This window comes from Canis lupus, chromosome 3 (assembly GCF_011100685.1).
Source record: "Canis lupus familiaris isolate Mischka breed German Shepherd chromosome 3, alternate assembly UU_Cfam_GSD_1.0, whole genome shotgun sequence".
NCBI lineage: Eukaryota > Metazoa > Chordata > Mammalia > Carnivora > Canidae > Canis > Canis lupus.
In genome coordinates, this window is record NC_049224.1 from 28,593,255 (window position 1) to 28,612,329 (window position 19,075).

At 39.7% G+C, this 19,075-nt stretch overlaps 1 long non-coding RNA gene across 5 annotated transcripts in view; it reads left to right on the forward strand.

The window, feature by feature from the left end:
* The window catches only part of LOC106558577, a 42,854-nt gene that overhangs the window by 9,451 nt on the left and 14,328 nt on the right, over positions 1 to 19,075 (forward strand). For 3 of the 5 annotated variants that reach the window (XR_005356832.1, XR_005356836.1, XR_005356834.1), the window contains 2 exons: positions 6,807 to 6,864; positions 14,845 to 15,120. This is a non-coding gene — a long non-coding RNA (uncharacterized LOC106558577). The remainder of the gene's footprint in view (positions 1 to 6,806; positions 6,865 to 14,844; positions 15,121 to 19,075) is intronic. The other 2 variants (XR_005356837.1, XR_005356835.1) reach the window with 2 other exon arrangements.

The window sequence follows — 19,075 nt, forward strand, 5'->3', positions numbered from 1 at the left end:
TGCCATTGTAACCCAATGTCCAACTACCAGATGGCTGGGGAGAAATATTGACAGGGATGTGGATAACTATATCCATGGTCTCTGGGTCTGAAAACCAGAGCTTCTCCCCCCGCCCCCCCCGCCATTCCCCCATCCCTATCACATCACCTCCCTTCATTGAAGCGGTCCTTGGAGCAGCTGCCACAGTTGGTTTCCCTCCATTTGCACCTCAGGAATTTTCTGCCTGTCTCTTAGCATGGTCTTAGGCTGTGAGGCTAAGGGGGAAAATTTTTCCTCCCACGAACACCAGTATAGTCCTGCTCAAAAGGGGGGAAATTTTTCCTCCCATGAACACCAATATAGTCCTGCTCACATCTACTCTGTTTTTTTTTTTTTTTTTTTTAATCTACTCTTTAGACATCTTAGCCAAGGCACTGGGTTCTGGTGGGGGATGGGCCTTACACAGGGAGGTTTTCATGATTTTAGGTTTGTTTACAATGCTTTGATGAATCACAACTTTATCTTTTGTCCCTCTCTTTACATTTTCACGGCCTCTGTCTTGTGGAACCTGGCACATCGCCCTAGGAGCTTGGTTACAAAGCCATAGAAAGCTACCACACAGTGTTGCAAGCAAACTGTCCTTTTATCTTTAATCACACTAATATCCCTAGACCAAGCCTGGCCATCTTGACATTCTCCTACCTTGAGCCACTGTCACTAATCAAGAGATGGTTTCAAAGGTCAAAGCATAGATTTGTTCATATTCTTGGCTCTAAAAACTGCTTAGGGGATCCCTGGGTGGCACAGCGGTTTAGCGCCTGCCTTTGGCCCAGGGCGTGATCCTGGAGACCCGGGATCGAATCCCACGTCAGGCTCCCGGTGCATGGAGCCTGCTTCTCCCTCTGCCTGTGTCTCTGCCTCTCTCTCTCTCTCTCTCTGTGACTATCATAAATAAATAAAAATTAAAAAAATAAAAATAAATAAAAACTGCTTAGCCTGAGTACAGGGCATTAGCTCCAATTTGTCTCATTATTGACTCCTCCCAAAACCCTATAATGTCTTAGGCAAATATGACTAATTCAAATAACAGGGGATATGTAATTTAGCCCCCATTGTATCATCCCAGGACTAGATATCTCATATAGAGCAATAGTTAAAGGAATTGGAGAGCTTTATCTTTCAACTATCAGTTTCAAACTTCTCCCCTTTTGTGGCTCCTGCAATTGACCTATATAGCCTTTCCTGGTGACTCCTACTCAAGGAATTAATTGATCCATCCTCTATAAAACTGGAGAACTCTATTTATATATTTATATTTTTATTTATTTATATTTTTATATTATTTTATATTTGTAATGCAAATATAAAATTGGTAATATTGGTAATGCAAAAACTCGGTTCTGCCAAAAGCAGGACCTCGGTTTGGGTGAAAAGTGACAAGTAACTTGGGTATAAGTAGGTTGTTTGAGTGGCATTCCCAGGAAGCCAGAGTGAGGGAAAAACAAGAACGCTAAAGAGGAAAATCCAATAAATGAGTAAATTTTTTAAAAGATTGATTTTATTTATTTATTTACTTATTTACTTATTTATTTATTTATATGAGAGAGAAAGAGAGCACAAGCTGGGGGAAGAGCAGAGGGAGAATCTTTACCAGACTCTGAGCTGAGTGTGGAGCCCAGTGTGGGGTCCAATCCATGACCCTAAGGTCAAGAGTTGAGCCAAAACCAAGAGTTGGACACTTAACTGACTAAGCCATTCAGGCATCCCTCCAATAAATGAATTATTAAGCAATTTACAACAGTAAGTAACTGGGGCTTATTCCCAGTGAGGATCCTCTGAGAAACCATGTAGAATGTTCCTTATAATTGTCCTTTGAAGGACAGAGGCATTTATCTACCACCTCCTTTTCCTTATTGGTAGGTATCTTCCGGGGCATGTTAATTACACACACACACACACAACACACACACACACACACACACATACACACACATACACAGAGGCAATCCCTGAGGCAGTAGCTCAGAAATTCAGTGAACATTAGTAGTAAGGAGTCATGAATGTACATGGTTACTGTCTACCAGAGCTCAAGTCAGAGGTCACCAAAGGAATGTGACCTTGAGCTCCAATGACGTCTCTCACCCCTCTTGGAGTATTTCTGTCCTCCTCCAGATTATATATACCACTAGACACACCACACCTTTGTTATTTTCACATCCTTGATACCCAGCATAGCATCTGGCATAACACTGAAGCTGAGTGAGTTCATGGATGGGTATAGTTAAAGCCAAAGAAATTTCTTTCACATCAGATTTGCACTCACCTAACAGTTTTCTAATGCCTTTTTATTACTTGCTTTGTTAATAGCCGTTTTTACAATATAGTCTGAATTTTTGCCGTATAATGCCATATTTTATCATAGTACATAAAAGCTATAGTAAAAGTTTCTAAAAGATATTTTAAGAACAATGAAATTTCTGTATAAAAAAACAAAATTGAAAAACAATTTGCCTTCCCTTTGCCTGCTTTGTCACCCACTTTTCACCATAAAGAGCACAAGAAGATCAGTAATGGCAAAATAAGAATAGAAAACATCTTCATTGTCAGGCAAGATTCTGAAGAAATTAATCACATTTTCACAAGGATATCAGACCAGTTTCTTGATTAAATTGTAGGTTGGTACACAAATGAATTTGAAACATAAAGTCAATGGAGATTTAGTGATGTGAAATTTTTAAAATTAATGTCAACACAAAAATAATCAAGTCCAATAATTTCTAAATCAATGGAGTGAGGGTCCCAGAGCATTAGCTCAGGTTAAAATGTTGAGAACTCAGACAGGTCTAAACATGTCAGGGTAGCCTGCTGACAGACTCACCAGAGCACAACTGTAATAGGACCAAGAAACATCATGGGAGGGACAATGGGAGATGCTGAGAACCAAGTCTAGGCCTGAAGCCCTGAAGCCACTGGGGAACAAAAACTCTTCCTTTATCCTCTCACAAACAAAGTGGTTGGTGGGAAAAGAGTTCAACCCCAGAGGAGGAAATGAGAGAACCCAGGCTTGTTCTATGGACAGGGGCTAAGGAGTGAGAGACAGGATAATTCTAAATACAGCATAAAATGCATCACTCGTTTGCATTCTGGCCCAGCCCTCAGAAACTCATGCCAAACGTCTAGGGACAGGAAGGCTGCAATAGAGAGGAAAGTAAATAAAGAGCTATTATCATTAGAAGTACAGCGAGGAATTGAGAACAGATAGCTCTGCCTCAGGTGAGGAAAGAAATAGCTCACTTCACAACCAACAACTGTGCCAATATTTGGAGAGTACAGAGAAGGGATTGGGCTGAGCAGCAGCGGGGCAACATCACATACTTCTGGGCTCTGGGCAGAACAGGGAGGTCATGATGGAACCGACACAGAACAGTAGTTACATTAAAGGGAGAGGTTAGAAGCATCAAGGCCAGTGCCAGCTAAGAGACAGGGCTGAGGCTAAAACCACACTTCATGGCTCTAGGTCAGCAGAATCATAAAGGGCTGATTCTTTAACCAGTGACTGTACATCTCAGGCCAAACCACACTGAGACAAATTTCACTGATCCTTACCAGACAATACTGATTTCTGTTCCTTCCTCGTGTGCAAAGTTTCTGGAAATTCCATCAAACGTACAAATGAGACATAGTATTAAATATGTCATAGTATTTGTCAAGGTAAAGAAAATTATAAGTAGAAAAACTTTTATGAATAAATTATTAAGGTTTATTCATATATAAATGCATGTGTTTTATGATACAAGCCACTGACATCTGTTAGAAGAAAGGTTCTGGAATACCCTGTCAACTTGTATAAATTTGAGAAAAAGATTTTGGAATAATATTCTGGTACTTTACCCTATCGAACAAAGAAGCACAAACATTAATTGAGAAAAATACAGAAAAGTCAAATGGTTATCAGCAATCCAATCTAAATCCATGCAAGGATTATTATATAACCATTAAATAATATCTTTTTAAAATGTATAATAAGTATAACATGAATGGGGAGACGCAAGATACCTAGAGTATAAGGAATAGAGGTGTAAGGATACTTGGCTGGCTCTGTCAGTAGCGTATACACCTCCTGATCTCAGGGTTGTTAGTTTGAGCCCCATGATGGGCATAGAGATTACTTTTAAAAAGATGGAATAAAATATTAAGAAAAAAAGTACAACTTTTTTAACTTTTTAATCCAAAGGTAGATGAGGCAATGGACTATTTTTTTTCTACTTTAGTTTCCATTTATTTAATGACCATCCATTACTTTCACAACTTAAAAATAAGTTTAGAGGAAAGAACATGGCTTAGTCTGGACTTAAATAATGTGTGTAAAAAAAACCCAAAATCTTTATGGGGCTTAGAATTAAGATAATTGACTTTACAGACTAGAATAAACTGTTTCGAATCAAAGGAATCTGTTCTTTTGTTTATTAATCACCTTTGTTTTCTCTCGTGGTCTGGAGTGGATAAGTGAAACATTGGAGGACTGTGTGCGGAACAGATACCTTGTGGAAAGGAGACCATTAGTAAAAATTTATTGACAATACAATAATCCCCTTACCACTGGCTCCAAAATTTAATCACCCAAATAAAACAACATTCAAAAGTTCTTAAAATTTTGTTCCTAGAAATTTTATTTATTTATTTATTTGTGAGAGAGAGTGAGCAAGAGAGAACACATGCTGGAGGAAGGGCAGAGGGAGAAGCAGACTCTCCCCTGAGTGAGGAGCTGGATGCAGGACTTGATCCCGGAACCCTGGGATCATGACCTGATCTGAAGGCAGATGCTTAACTGACTGAGCTGCCCAGGCACACAAGATTCAGATGTTGAAATCCAACCCTAGCAAGAAGATCCCCTACATATTATCCTTTTTCTTCCCAGTATATGATTTGTTCATGAATGTCTTAGGACTAAACATTGACACTGATTTTAATTATATTTTAACTTTGTAACTGACTTATTTTTGATCCACAGGTACAAAAATGCTTCTGGCAGGTGATCTCTGCCATAAATAATAGGAGTATCTTGGTTTATAGTGCAGACTGGCCATACCAAAAGACCAACTATGGGATTTAGGGTGGGGGCTTTGGGTCACATGGTGTCAGTTCACTGGAGATTGAGTTCAACTTTCTGGGCATTCATTAAATCAATCAGTTATTCCTAAGGCATGAAACTTCAATAAAACTCTGGACACCAAAGCTCAGGTGATCTCTGGTTGGTAATAATCTATACACACTGTCAAACATCACTTCTCAATGATAAATGGGTCATTACTCTATGGGAGAGGATGACGAAAGGTTTGCCTTTGGAACTTTACCTAACTGTGTTCTGTGTGTTTCTTCCTTTGGCTGATTTTGATCTGTATCATTTCTCCATAATAACCATAATCATGAGTATAACTTTCAGAGAGTTCTGTGAATCCCTCTAGTGAATTACCAACCTTGAGTGTGGTTCTGGGAATCTTCCTAACTTACAGGTGGTACAGAAGTGATAGCAGTCTTGGGGAAGGTGCCCTCAAACTTTGCAGTCTGACTAACTCTGAGCACCGAGATAATATGTAAATGAACTGGTATGGTAAAATTGAGTCTTCAGGCCATGGTTTGCCAACCCCTGTTCTAACTCATTAAAATATCTGTACAGCATAAGTACACATAAAATTTGTTGTAATGCGTGCAAAATTCATAATTGTGTCCAAACAACTTGTATTATTATTATTTACCAATCAAAATAGAATCTAGGGATCCCTGGGTGGCGCAGCTGTTTGGCGCCTACCTTTAGCCCAGGGCGTGATCCTGGTAGACCCGGGATCGAATCCCACATCGGGCTCCCGGTGCATGGAGCCCTCTGCCTGTGTCTCTGCGCCTCTCTCTCTCTCTGTGACTATCATAAATAAATAAAAATTAAAAAACAAAAACAAAACAAAATAGAATCTATAATTGTCAAATTTTGCAGACCTTTTATCTTGTTTTATCCTTTGGTGTTTACATATAATTTGTTACTGTTGGTATTTTTGAATGGGCTATTTTCAGGCAAATTTCAACCTAAAACTGCACTACTGCCTAATAATAGTGGTAGTTTCTTAATTTCTCTCTCACTCTTTTTATATCTGAATTTTCTTTTTTTTTTAAGAACCAAGAGTTCTTTTTTTTTTTTTTTTTAAGATTTTATTTATTGGGGATCCCTGGGTGGCTCAGCGGTTTCGCGCCTGCCTTTGGCCCAGGGCGCGATCCTGGAGTCCCGGGATCGAGTCCCACGTCGGGCTCCCTGCTTGGAGCCTGCTTCTCTCTCTGCCTGTGTCTCTGCCTCTCTCTCTCTCTCTGTGTATGTGTCTCTATGAATAAATAAATAAAATCTTTTTTTTAAAGATTTATTTTTATTTATTTATGATAGACATAGAGAGAGAGAGAGAGAGAGAGAGAGAGAGAGGGGCAGAGACACAGGCAGAGATAGAAGCAGGCTCCATGCAGGGAGCCCAATGTGGGATTCCATCCAGAGTCTCCAGGATCACGCCCTGGGCTGCAGGCGGCGCTAAACCGCTGCGCCACCGGGGCTGCCTGAATTTTCTTTTTTTAAGATTTTATTTATTTATTCATGAAAGACAGAGAGAGAGAGGCAGAGACACAGGCAGAGGGAGAAGCAGGCTCCATGTAGGGAGCCCGATGTGGGACTCGATCCGGGGAACTCCAGGGTCACGCCCTGAGCCCAAGGCAGATGCTCAACTGCTGAGCCACTCAGGCGTCACTGTATCCGATTTTTTTGTTCAAATATAATTAACATAGTGCTATGTTAGTTTCAGGTGTACAATATGATGATTTAACAATTCTGTGCATTTCTCAGTGTTCATCAAGGTAAGTGTACTTTTGATCCCCTTCACTTGTTTCACCCATCCACCCATCCACCTCCCCTCTTCAACTACTCTTGTTCTGTTTTTAAGAGTCTGGTTTTTGGCTCTTTTTCTTCTTTGTTTTTTTAATTTTTTTTTCTTAAATTCCACATATGAGTGAAATTCTATAGTGTTTGTCTTTCTTTGACTAATTTCACTGCAGATATTTTATATATACATAGAATCAGTCCACTTCAATGAACTGCAAAATTTTTGTGACAAATTCAATGCAGAAAGCAAATATATAGGTGTGTGTGCTTCCCTCTTTGTTGCTCATCTCCAATTAGGTGTTTTGAATGTTTGTGCCTTTGAAGAACTACAGTACTTTGTAAGTCAACCTAAGTATCCCACAGTGCTATTGTAGTAAGCAAATAATCCCCTCAGCATGGGTTTAGGACTATGGAGCAGCATAATAGGAATCTTAACATGCCACTAAAAATCACAGAAAACACTGTGATTAACAATTCGAGATTAACAATCTTGAATGCTCCAGATTTTTCCCAGGAAACAGGAGGAATTTGTGCTTTTGGCCTGTAAACAAAGAGATGCCAAACAACATCAGTTTTTAACATATGAACCTTTGTCTCCATGTCTTGATGGTCAACATGTTCCTCCAATCTTATCAAAGAGATTATAGGGAAAACATCACATGGGAAGCCTGCATTTACTTTGAATCTGATTTTCTTTTAGTATAAACTCAATTTTCTGTTCTTATCATATTCCACTCAATGTTAGACATTTTTAAGAAGATAATTTTTTTTCCTTTTAGATTTTATTTATTTATTCATGAGAGACAAAGAGAGAAGCAGAGACATAGGCAGAGGGAGAAGCAGGCTCCATGCAGGGAGCCCGACAAGGGACTCGATCCCAGGTCTCCAGGATCACGCCCTGGGCCAAAGGCGGTGCTAAACCAGAGCCACCCAGGTTGCCCAATAATCTTTTATTTTATAATTAATTATTAACCACGGGTAATTTATTTCTTTAACTGAATTTTTCTGTGCTTGTTATAAAGGACCATAAGCTACCACAATTTAATTGCCAGGTTATCTTAGCTGGCACCAATGACTCTTTCTATGTGACTGACATGCTATAACAAAAATATCTATTTATCAGATTGTTCCATCTATAAAATATCAGAATATGTCTGATCACCTAACCAATTTCCTCTCTTTGGAATATTGGTGGGAGAGCTGCATCATGTTGGAAGTAGTGTCTACTTGCACTCAGCTCTTGGCGTGGGACAAATACTCTCTCCTCAGCCAGGATGTCCATTCAATTTTCTGACATCTACCACCAACCTGACCTCACAGGAGAGAACAGAGTGGGGAAAATTTACATTCCTACACTACTTTGTTTCAGCTATGTACACAGGCCTGCCGATTCCTAAGCCCCCAGAGCATGGGTAACACTGGACTGTAGCAGTTAGAATTTACTGAAGCCTTGAAAATATTAAAGAAGAATTGGAACATACAAAAGAAAAAATATAAAATGGAAATTTAGATATTGGTCCTAGAGCCACTCATTGCATTCTACTGAGGAGCCCCTGAATAAAAAGTCTCAGCTTGTAAAAACAATTATTTTTGAATTAGTAGAAATATTTCTCTCCTTAACTGTGTTAGAAAGACTTAACACAATTTTGATTGCTAAACAAAATTTAATATTTCAGTCAGATAAAAAAATATTTCAGTCAGATACATTTGTATTGGTTCAGGGTTTTTATAAGAACAATGGCCTGGGGATCCCTGGGTGGCGCAGCGGTTTAGCGCCTGCCTTTGGCCCAGGGTGCAATCCTGGAGACCCGGGATTGAATCCCACATCGGGTTCCTGGTGCATGGAGCCTGCTTCTCCCTCTGCCTATGTCTCTGCCCCCCCCCCCCCCGCCCTCTCTCTCTGTGACTATCATAAATTAAAAAAAAAAATTTTTTTTTAATTAAAAAAAAAAAAAAAAAAAAAAGGACAATGGCCTGGTCCCAGTTTACAACAAAATGATTGTAAAAGTTCAGCACAGTAGCCACACCCAGAAATAAAGAAAAGAGGTTCCAGGTTCAAGGACAAATTCCACTGACCAAGAAGCAGAAACTGCTCACTCCTATGGCAAATGGTTTTCTAGTTTCAACAATTTCCCTGAGGCACTGATTACTCTGGTGTGCAATATGGTCCAGCTTTGCCCTGGTTGGCTGAATTCTCTGGTGCTTTATCCAGAAGTTCAGCTGGTCTTACAGCTCCAATGTCCAGAAACCTCAGTTACATGGAGAAACATTTTTTTTTTTTCAAACACTGTTTCTTTCTTGACAGTATTTAACTCATTCTGCTATAGAATTGTTCATAAACACACCTCCAACAAGAGATGGCTGAGAATAAAGGCACACTGACATTGTATGGGTTATTCAAACAACATCTGTGTGAATGAAACGGAAATGCTATCAAGTAGAAGCTATTAAATATCAAGCATTGTTATGTTAAGGAGAGCAATTATAGTAGGATGGCCTACGTAAGGCCTTATATAGCCTAGTTTGTCTATGAAAGAGCCACTGGCCCAAATATTCTGATTTTATTAGTCCTTGTAAAGCATCATCTCAAAAATCAAAAACACAAAATATAATTTTTAAAAAGTACATTTTGGGGTTTACAGATTGTCTTTTTTTTCTAATTCACTAATGTCTATAATTTTTATTAATTCTATGTTTTTTGTTTTTTTGTTTTGTTTTGTTATGATAGTCACACAGAGAGAGAGAGAGAGAGGCAGAGACACAGGCAGAGGGAGAAGCAGGCTCCATGCACCCGGAGCCTGACGTGGGATTCAATCCCGGGTCTCCAGTATTGCGCCCTGGGCCAAAGGCAGGCGCTAAACCGCTGCGCCACCCAGGGATCCCATAATTCTATGTTTAAAGTTTATTTTGCATTCATGTTCTTAGATTCTTAAGATGGATGTTTATTTTATTTTTTTAATTTTTAAAAAAGATTTTATTTATTTATTTGAGACAGTGAGAGAGAGAAAGGGCACATGTTGCGGGGAAGGATAGAGGGAGAGGGAGAAACAGACTCCCAGCTGAGCAGGGATCCCCACCTCCTCCAAAGCAGCGCTGGATCCCCAGGATCTGGAGATCATGACCTGAGCTGAAGGCAGACACTTAACCAACTGAACCACCCAAGCCCCCTAAAACATTTTTAATGATAAAATTATTTATATATACAAATTTGCCTCTAAATATGGGAACCACTCCCATGTGTTTTCAGTTTAGTATTCCCATTATCATTAATGTTTAAATGATCTTTAACCTCCGTTTTATTTATTTATTTATTTATTTTTGACCCAATAGTTATTTAGAAGAGTGCTCTTTAATTTTAAGTGGTGGGACACCTGGGTGGCTCAGTGGTTGAGCATCTGCCTTTGGTCCAGGGCATGATCCTGGGGTACTAGATGGAGTCCCGCATCCGGCTCCCTGCACGGAGCCTGCTTCTCCCTCTGCTTGTGTCTCTGCCTCTCTCTCTCTCTCTGTGTTTCTCATGAATAAATAAATAAATAAATCTTTATAAATAAATAAATTGCTTTTCTTCTCCTACTTGAATTAAAAGGCAATCACATAAAGCAATTATGTGTTACTTTATACATGAACCATTGAACAACCGTAGGTAGAATTTGGGGGGTTAGTGAATGAAGGATGGAGAACTGGAAGGTAAGAGAATGAAAGAAGGCAGGACAGAGGTGAATGATAACTAGTTAGGGAAGATAAATGAAGAAATAGAGAAGAAAAAAAAGATGCCCAGATATTTCTTCATCATGATGTCTGTTTCCTATACTTTTCTCACACATGTAAAGGGATATTTATACATTTAAAGAGTGAAAACATAATCAAAAGGATGAAGCTAACAGGCTCCATAACTCTGTGGCTGTTCTTAATCCACACTTGGTGTTAACATACGAGATACATTCTCACACTTTTTGTTTAAATAAACAAACTAGGGCAGCCCATGTGGCTCAGCAGTTTAGCACCGCCTTCAACCTGGGGCCTGATCAGACCCGGGATCAAGTCCCACGTCGGGCTCTCTGAATGGAGCCTGCTTCTCCCTCTGCCTGTCTCTCTCTCTCTCTGTCTCATAAATAAATAAAATCTTTAAAATAAACAAACAAACTAGCTGTTTATGGTAGGTATGAGCACGTAGCCAGCCAGCAGACAGCGCCAGCAGACAGCGTCTCCCTATGAGTTTTTGCCAGAGAACTGCTTGGCCTGAAGGCTTTCTCTTCCCAGGGGGGCCGGGATCTGGAGATTAAGCAAGGTAGGGCCAGAGTCTTGGCCATCTGGGACACTACTCTTCCAGGGTTCCATGCCATGTAGGATGTAGTCTTTGAACCTGCTTAGGGGTTCCACTTCTCTCCCTGCCCAGTCCTGTCACCTTCTCAACTTTTTGTAAGTATTGATCCTAATGAAACATCTTGCTCCCAAAGCTCTACCTCATCTTTTGCTTCTCCAGAACATAACCTGTAACATCATCATTTTCTTTTACCTTCATGCACGAGGGAGAAGAGGAAAAGCCAATAGTCCTCTTCTGTTCAACAAAGAAAATTCACAAGTATTTATGTCTTCTGGAAAACAGGGATGTCAACTTAAATATTTATTACTAGGCAAGACATTATTAAGTAAGACAACCAGTTTATGGCCTTTTAAGGATTAAGGATTACTTTCACAGGGCATAGCAACAATCTTTGGAACCCAGAAGTCTAATAGGGGTTGGCAGGTAACTGGGTCAGCAAACAGACTACCCAGTCCAACCTCCTTTTTTTTTGTAAATAAAGTTTTATTGGAACACAGCAATGCCTTCATTTGGCTGAGGTCACGCTCCAACAGCAGAATTAAGTAGCTGCAACAAAGACCACAAGCCTGCAAGCCTAGAGTATTTACTTTCTAGCCCCTTAGAAAAAGGAGATTCTTTTGATGGAAATAACTTCTGCAAGAATAGTTTTATCATGCAAAGTACCATTTACTTTTCTCTTCAGCTGCAATGAGTGGGAGGAGCTCTACAGGCCCCCAGGTTTTAAAGGCCCCTAGGATTCCATTAATTTTGGCACCGAAGGGAAAAAAGGCAATTTCAAGAAACCTAACATAATATTGAAAGAATAGGGCAAAACAATGCTATTCACAAATGAAGTAAGGAGTGTATAGTATCTTGAATTCACATTGATCACAAGTTAAAAATATGAATAGGGTTTTAAGAGTCTCAGGTCCAAGTCTGACAAGATCAGTTTTGGGAATAGAATAATAAAAAGGAAATCTACACATCATGATTTGTTCTGTCATAAATTTTATCAAAAGTCTACGTGAAATGCAAGCAGCATAAACAAAAAAATCCATCTGAGTGAGCCAAACCTTCCGGTGACTTCTTTCTGATCCTCTTTGAGATGTGCCAAGGTGGAGACACAGGTGAGGAATCCTCTGGCTCCAAGGTGGCCCTGATAAAGAAACCCTAAGGAGAATTATGGTCTCCCTGCCCACAGAGCCACATCCGTGCCTGGAAACAGTCAATACCACATCCAGGATCCATGACTGGCCTTTCCACGTTCTGAAGGTCTTGCTCCTCCACACTTATTCAATGCCTCCTGTTCCGCTCCTTTACTAAGGGACCTACAATGTTCTACGCGTAGCCCATTTAGGGTCTTCACCACTGCCAGGTATCATAGGAAGAGAAAATTAGGGCTTGCAGCATGTTCTGAAATCTCTTTCACAGACTCTTTTTCTTTCACTCAATTGCCGTTCTTTTGTGGTCCCCCAACTCCCTTCTTGATCTAGGACCTGAGTCATCTGTTCTCTGTCAATTGCTCTTTGCAGATACAGGGAAAAAAATACATCACTCATTTATTTTCTTCAACTAATAGTTATTGCAGACAAATTATAGTTTGACACTTGGTACAAGACCTTTGGAATACTTTTAAATCATACACATAGCTGTCCCTACCAACTTTCCTGTGCCTTCCCGTAACCACTGAGCTTTCAGTCTGGGCAAAGCAGATTACCAAATACTATGTCTTAAGTGTGCGTCTTTTCTGAGACATAGGGTTAAAAAATATTGATTTGACATGTGACCAGTGCCTCCTCAGTAATGTCATATTTTCCTGACGTTGCTCTCTTTTGTTTTTTGAGATAGTGTTTATCCACCATTTGTAATGATCTCACTTTTTAATGTTATACCTTCCTTTTCCAAAACCTGTTTATATACTACTAAATCACGCTGTGATAAGACACCACTTTTTCATTCCATTCTGATTCTACATAATAATTTCCCATTTGAAACAACAATTATTTTATCAAGATGAAACAGCTGTAAGCACAGCAATTCCCCTGAACTACCATTAACTGAATGTTCCCTGCTGTCAAGCCAGATGTTTAGCTCTGAATACTGAGCTTTCTGTTTAAACGGGTAGGAAGCCCAGAAATGAGTAGATACTGGCTGCGCTCCTCTGAGAGGAGGGTGTGGCCCCTCCGCCAGGCTCCCTAACACTGGAAAAGATGCCATTCCCTACCAGTCCTTGCCTTTTAACCCTATTTTCCTTGGAAGTCCCGCCCTGACTTCCTCCGGAAGTTCTCAGAAGCCAGTTGTACCCTCTGAGTTCTACTGTTCACATCTGTCATTCCAGAGAATTCTAGTGTTATAAAAAGTCATAGTCAAAGTTATTAATGTATAAGTGTTCATATCCTCTTTCTGCCTCCCCACAAGCTAAGTAAGATTCAGGAGTTGTTCATTCTCTAGGCATTTTCTCACTTGTTTTTCCTCTTGGGCCTTATTAGAGAGATGGGAGAGGAAGAAGAAAGTCTAGAGCCTTTAATGAACAAGCTATATGGATGTTTCTGGCTGGAAACTACAGCGGGGGGAGAGTTTTCAGGAGCAACTGCTTCTATATTTGAGAATGACAGGGGTATAGATGGAGGATTTTTTCATACATTAGCTGGACCTGCTAAAAATTTATGAAAATTGTGACTATAAAATAGGAGGTGACTATTTTCAACTGACGGAAGGATGGAGAGATGAGTAGGAGTGTGATGATGCTAATGCTCGCATCTTTCAAAGCAGGGAGTCATTGATGACATATACAATCAAAATAAATTATTTTTAAAAAGCACATTGAATACAGCCTTTTAATATTTTAGAGTATTTAGTATCCTTTAGGAAATAATATATCTTGTGCTAGAGAAATGTTTATTTGGAACTCAGCCAGTCCTTCAGTTTCCTCTTCACATTCCTTTTTTTTTAATTCAAGTAAGTTGGGGTGCCTGACTGGGTCAGTCGTAGGGCATGCAACTCTTGATCTGGGGGTTGTGAGTTGAGCCCCCTGTTGGGCCTAGAGCTGACTTTAAAACATTTTTTAAATTATATTTTAAAAGTTTCATATATTTAATATAGTGTGATCCCTTGCTTATATAAGTATTCTATTCTGTGTATACTTAGAAAGACATACATAAATATTAATCTAAAGCTAATAAAGGTCATTTCTGAGAATCAGATTTGAAGTGACTTTTGAGGAACACCTGGGTGGCTCAGCGGTTTAGCACCTGTCCTCGGCCTGGGGCGTGATCCTGGGTCCTGGGATCAAGTCCCACATCGAGCTCCCTGCATGGAGCCTGCTTCTCCCTCTGCCTGTGTCTCTGCTTCTCTCTCTGTCTGTGTCTCTCATAAATAAATAAAATCTTTAAAAAAAATTAAGTGACTTTTGAATTTTTATCTTTGTGCAATGCTGTTCTTGAAATTCTTACAATAGTATAAGAATAGATTAATTTTTCTTTTTTAAATATGGTGAGAAAACATGCCAATATGATAATAGAGTTTAGTTCTGGGTGGTGGGAATATGGGTGAGTTTTTTTCATCATGCTTATTTTAATCTTTTCAGGTTGCTGTCACAGAATACCACAAACTGAGTGGCTTATAAACAACAACAATCTTTTTTTTCTTGCAGTTCTAGAGACTGGAAGTTCAAGTTCAAGGCACCAGCATAGTCATCTTCTGGTGAGGCTCTCTTCCAGGTTCATAGCCAGCACCTTCTGGCTGTGTGCTCACATGGGGGAAGGAGTGAGGGAGCTCTCTGATGCCTTTTTAAAAAGAATCCTAATTCTCTTCATGAAGGCTATACATCACAACCTAAGCACTTCTCAAAGGCCCCACTCCTGATACCATCACCTTGAACATCTGGAATTCAACATATAAATTTGGTGGCAGACACAAAGATTCCTATGTTAGTATTTCTTTACTTAGTCCATGGCCATTTTATGAAAATGATAATGGCAAAGCATGATGTTTTTACGCAGAACCCTTCAACCAAAGATGTTTTTTTTTTAATGTTTTTTGTTTGTTTGTTTGTTTTTATGATAGTCACACAGAGAGAGAGAGAGAGAGAGGCAGAGACACAGGCAGAGGGAGAAGCAGGCTCCATGCAGGGAGCCCAACGTGGGATTCGATCCCGGGTCTCCAGGATCGTGCCCTGGGCCAAAGGCAGGCGCCAAACCGCTGCGCCACCCAGGGATCCCCAAAGATGGTTTTGATAGACATACATTAAAAAAATTACCACTGATTCCTTATCTAAGGACCGTTGTGTACAGATTTAAAGAAATAACAGCAATAATTGCTGCATCTAAGAAAGAAACTCTGAGGAGGGCAAGCTTAGCCCAGGAGAAAGAGAAATGGAATGTTAGAGGATTTCAGAACGTCCATACAAATTACCCCTGCAATCAAATAAATGACTAATAATAAATAGCTAAAACATTTTAATATCTAACTGGTAACATATACAAGCAACCTTTTCATGTCTCAGGACTGCATTCTATAAAATAAGGATAATGATTTCTTTTCAGATTAAATAACAGGAGGTTAAGGGAGTACTACAAGGGAGAATTCAGGTTCTCAAGAGAAATTAGCAGCAGTTAACAGTCACTTGGAGATTTTATCAAACATATAGCTCAGAATCTACAGTCTCCCATGAATTAATGCTCTATTTTTAATATATTATTTTCAAAGCTTAATGCTAATTATGTAAAAAAATATTTAAAAAATAAAAAATTAAAACCCTCAGTTTTCCATTCATACTTTCATCTACCTCCTTTTCTTTGTCCTTCCTTCATCCATTTTTAAAAATATTTTTATCGGGGCACCTAGGTGGCTCAGTTGGTTAAGCGTGCCTTCAGGTCAGGCCCCACTCAACTGGAGTCTGCTGCTCCTGCTCCCTGTGCCCCTCCCCCCCCACTCACGACTGCCCCCACACCCAGTCCCTCTCTTTCTGCTCTCTCTCTCAAATGGATACATAAATCTTTTATTTTTAAAAAATATTTTATTTATTTATTCATGAGAGACACAGAGGCAGAGACACAGGCAGAGGGAGAAGCAGGCCTCATGCAGGGAGCCTGATGTGGGGAGCCTGATCCGGTCTCCAGGATCACGCCCTGGGCTGCAGGCAGTGCTAAACCGCTGTGCCACCGGGGCTGCCCTCTTTTAACATTTTTTACAAGGCAGATCTGCTGGCAACAAATTCTCCCAATATTTTGTTTGTCTGAGAAAGTCTTTTTTATCTTCTTCATTTGAAGGATAATTTTGCAGAGTACAGAATTCTAGGTTGGCTTTTAATTTTATCTCTCATTATTTTTTTAAACATTTATTTATATATTTGAGAGCGAGCGAGAGAAAGCAACTGAGCAGAGGAGAGGGGCAGACTGCAAACTCCCCTTGAGCACAGAGCCTGGACATGGGGCTCAATCTCACAAACCTGAGATTATGACATAAGATGAGGTCAAGAGCCAGATGCTCAACTCCTGAGGCACCCAGGTGCCCCTTTCTCTCTCCATACTTTAAATATTTTGCTCCACTTTAGGGATCCCTGGGTGCTCAGTGGTTTAGCGCCTGCCTTTGGCCCAGGGCGTGATCCTGGAGTCCTGGGATCAAGTCCCACATTGGGCTCCCTGCGTGGAGCCTGCTTCTCCCTCTGCCTGTGTCTCTCATGAATAAATAATTATTTAAATAAATAAAGTAAATATTTTGCTCCACTTTCATCTTGCTTGCATCATTTTGAGGAGACATTGGACTTAGTTTTTATCTTCGTTCTTTTTGTAAGGCATTTTTTGCTTCCTCCTCTGGCTTCTTTCAGGATTTTTTTTCCTGAAGTTTGCATACGATATGCCCCTGTGCAGTTTTTTTAGGGTATCTATCCTGCTTGGTAAACTCTGAGGTTCTCAGATCTGTGGTTTGGTGCCTGACATTAATTTGGGGGAAATTCTCAGTCGTTATCATTCCTAATACTTCTTCTGTTCTCTTCTCCTTCGTTATTCCAAGTATGCATCTGTTACATCTTTTGTAGTTGTTCACAGTCCTTGGATATTCTGCTCTCTTTTCAGTCTCTGTTCTGCTTGCTTTTTAGTTTTGGAAGGTTCTATTGATATATCATCAACCTCGGAGATTCTTTCCTCAGTTGCGTGCACTCTATGCATAAACTCATCAAGGGTGGTCTTTATTTCTTTTACAGTGGCTTTGATCCCTAGCTTTTCTGTTTGGTTCTTTCTTAGGATATCCATCTCTCTGCTTATAATGTCAATCTGCTCTTGCATGCTGTCTATTTTTATCCATTAGAGCCCTCAGCATATTAATCACAGCTGTTCTAAATTCTTGGTTTGATAATTCCAATATCCCTGCCATATCTGGTTCTGATGCTTGCTCTATCTCCTCAATTTTTTTTTTTTTTTTTTTGCCTTTGGGTATACCTTGAAAGTTTTTCGATAATTGGACATGATATGCCTGGTAAAAGGAACTGCTGTAAATAGGCCTTTCATAATACTGTGTTCAAATGTGGGGGAGAGGAAGCATTCTATAGTCCTAGGCTTAGGTCTCAGTCCTCAGTCTTTTATTGAGCATGTTTCTGAAGTGCGAAATTCACACGTGTTTCTCAGGATTTTTTTCTCGCCTGTTAAACGGGACAAGATAGCTAGAGTGGGCCACAGGTGGTTCTTTCTCTTCCTCCAGGTCAGTTAGGCTTCGATAAAATCCCAGCAGAATAGGGATTAGGCTACAGTTAATTAGATTCTCCTGAGGGAAGGGGCACCTGAGTGGCTCCATGGTTGAGCATCTGCCTTTGGCCCAGGCTGTGATTCTGGGATCCTGGAATGTGGGACTCGATCCAGGGACCCCGGGATCACACCCTGAAGGCAGACCCTCAACTGCTGAGCCACCCAGGCATCCCAAGAAACACATTTTAAATATAAAGACACATAACGATTAAAAGTAAATGTATGGAGAAAAATACACCATGCTAATACTAATCAAAAGAAAGTAGGAATAGCTAAATTAATTTCAGACAGAGCAGACTTCAAAGCAAAGAAAGTTATTAGGAATAAAGAAAGGACCTATACAATCACAAAGGGGGCAATTCTCTAAGAAGACATTTAATCCTTAACGTGTATGCACCCAACAATAGAACATCAAACTACATGAGACAAAAACTGTTAGAACTGCAAGGAGAAATAGATGAATCCACTTGGTGTGAATCATACTTGGACACTTCTATACCCCTTTATCAGAAATGGACAGATCCACAGGCAGAAAATCAGGAAGGACATAGCAGAACTTAACAACACCATCAGCTGGGATTTCTTTCACAAGGTGGACATACATCAAACCATCGTTGTTTACTTCAAATACATTACAATTTTATCGGCTCAAAATAGCCAATGCCATGTTGAAAGTAAGTGGAAAACTACAGTAATCAAGACAGCATGGCATTGGCAAAATAGATCAATGGAATAGAACAGAGAACCAGAAATAAGCCCACATAAATGTAGTTAAGGATCTTTGACAAAGAAACAAAGGGAATAATACAATGGAGCAAAGGTAATCTTTTCAACAAATGGTGCTAGAACAAACAGACATCCACATCCAAAATAAAAATAAGTAAAATAAAAAATGAATTTAGGCACATACCTTATGCCATTCACAAAATCAGGAAAAAATTTTTTCCTTCTACCTTCACCTATTCCTTCTTCGATGCTTTTCCTTTCTTTTTGTAGATCCATGTTTCTGACCTATGTTGTTTTCCTTCTCTCTAAAGATCTTCTTTTAATATTTCTTGCAAGATAGGTGTACTGGCAACAAATTTTCTTAATTCTTTGTCTGAGAAAGTCATTTTTCCCTCCTTTACTTTTGAAGGATAATTT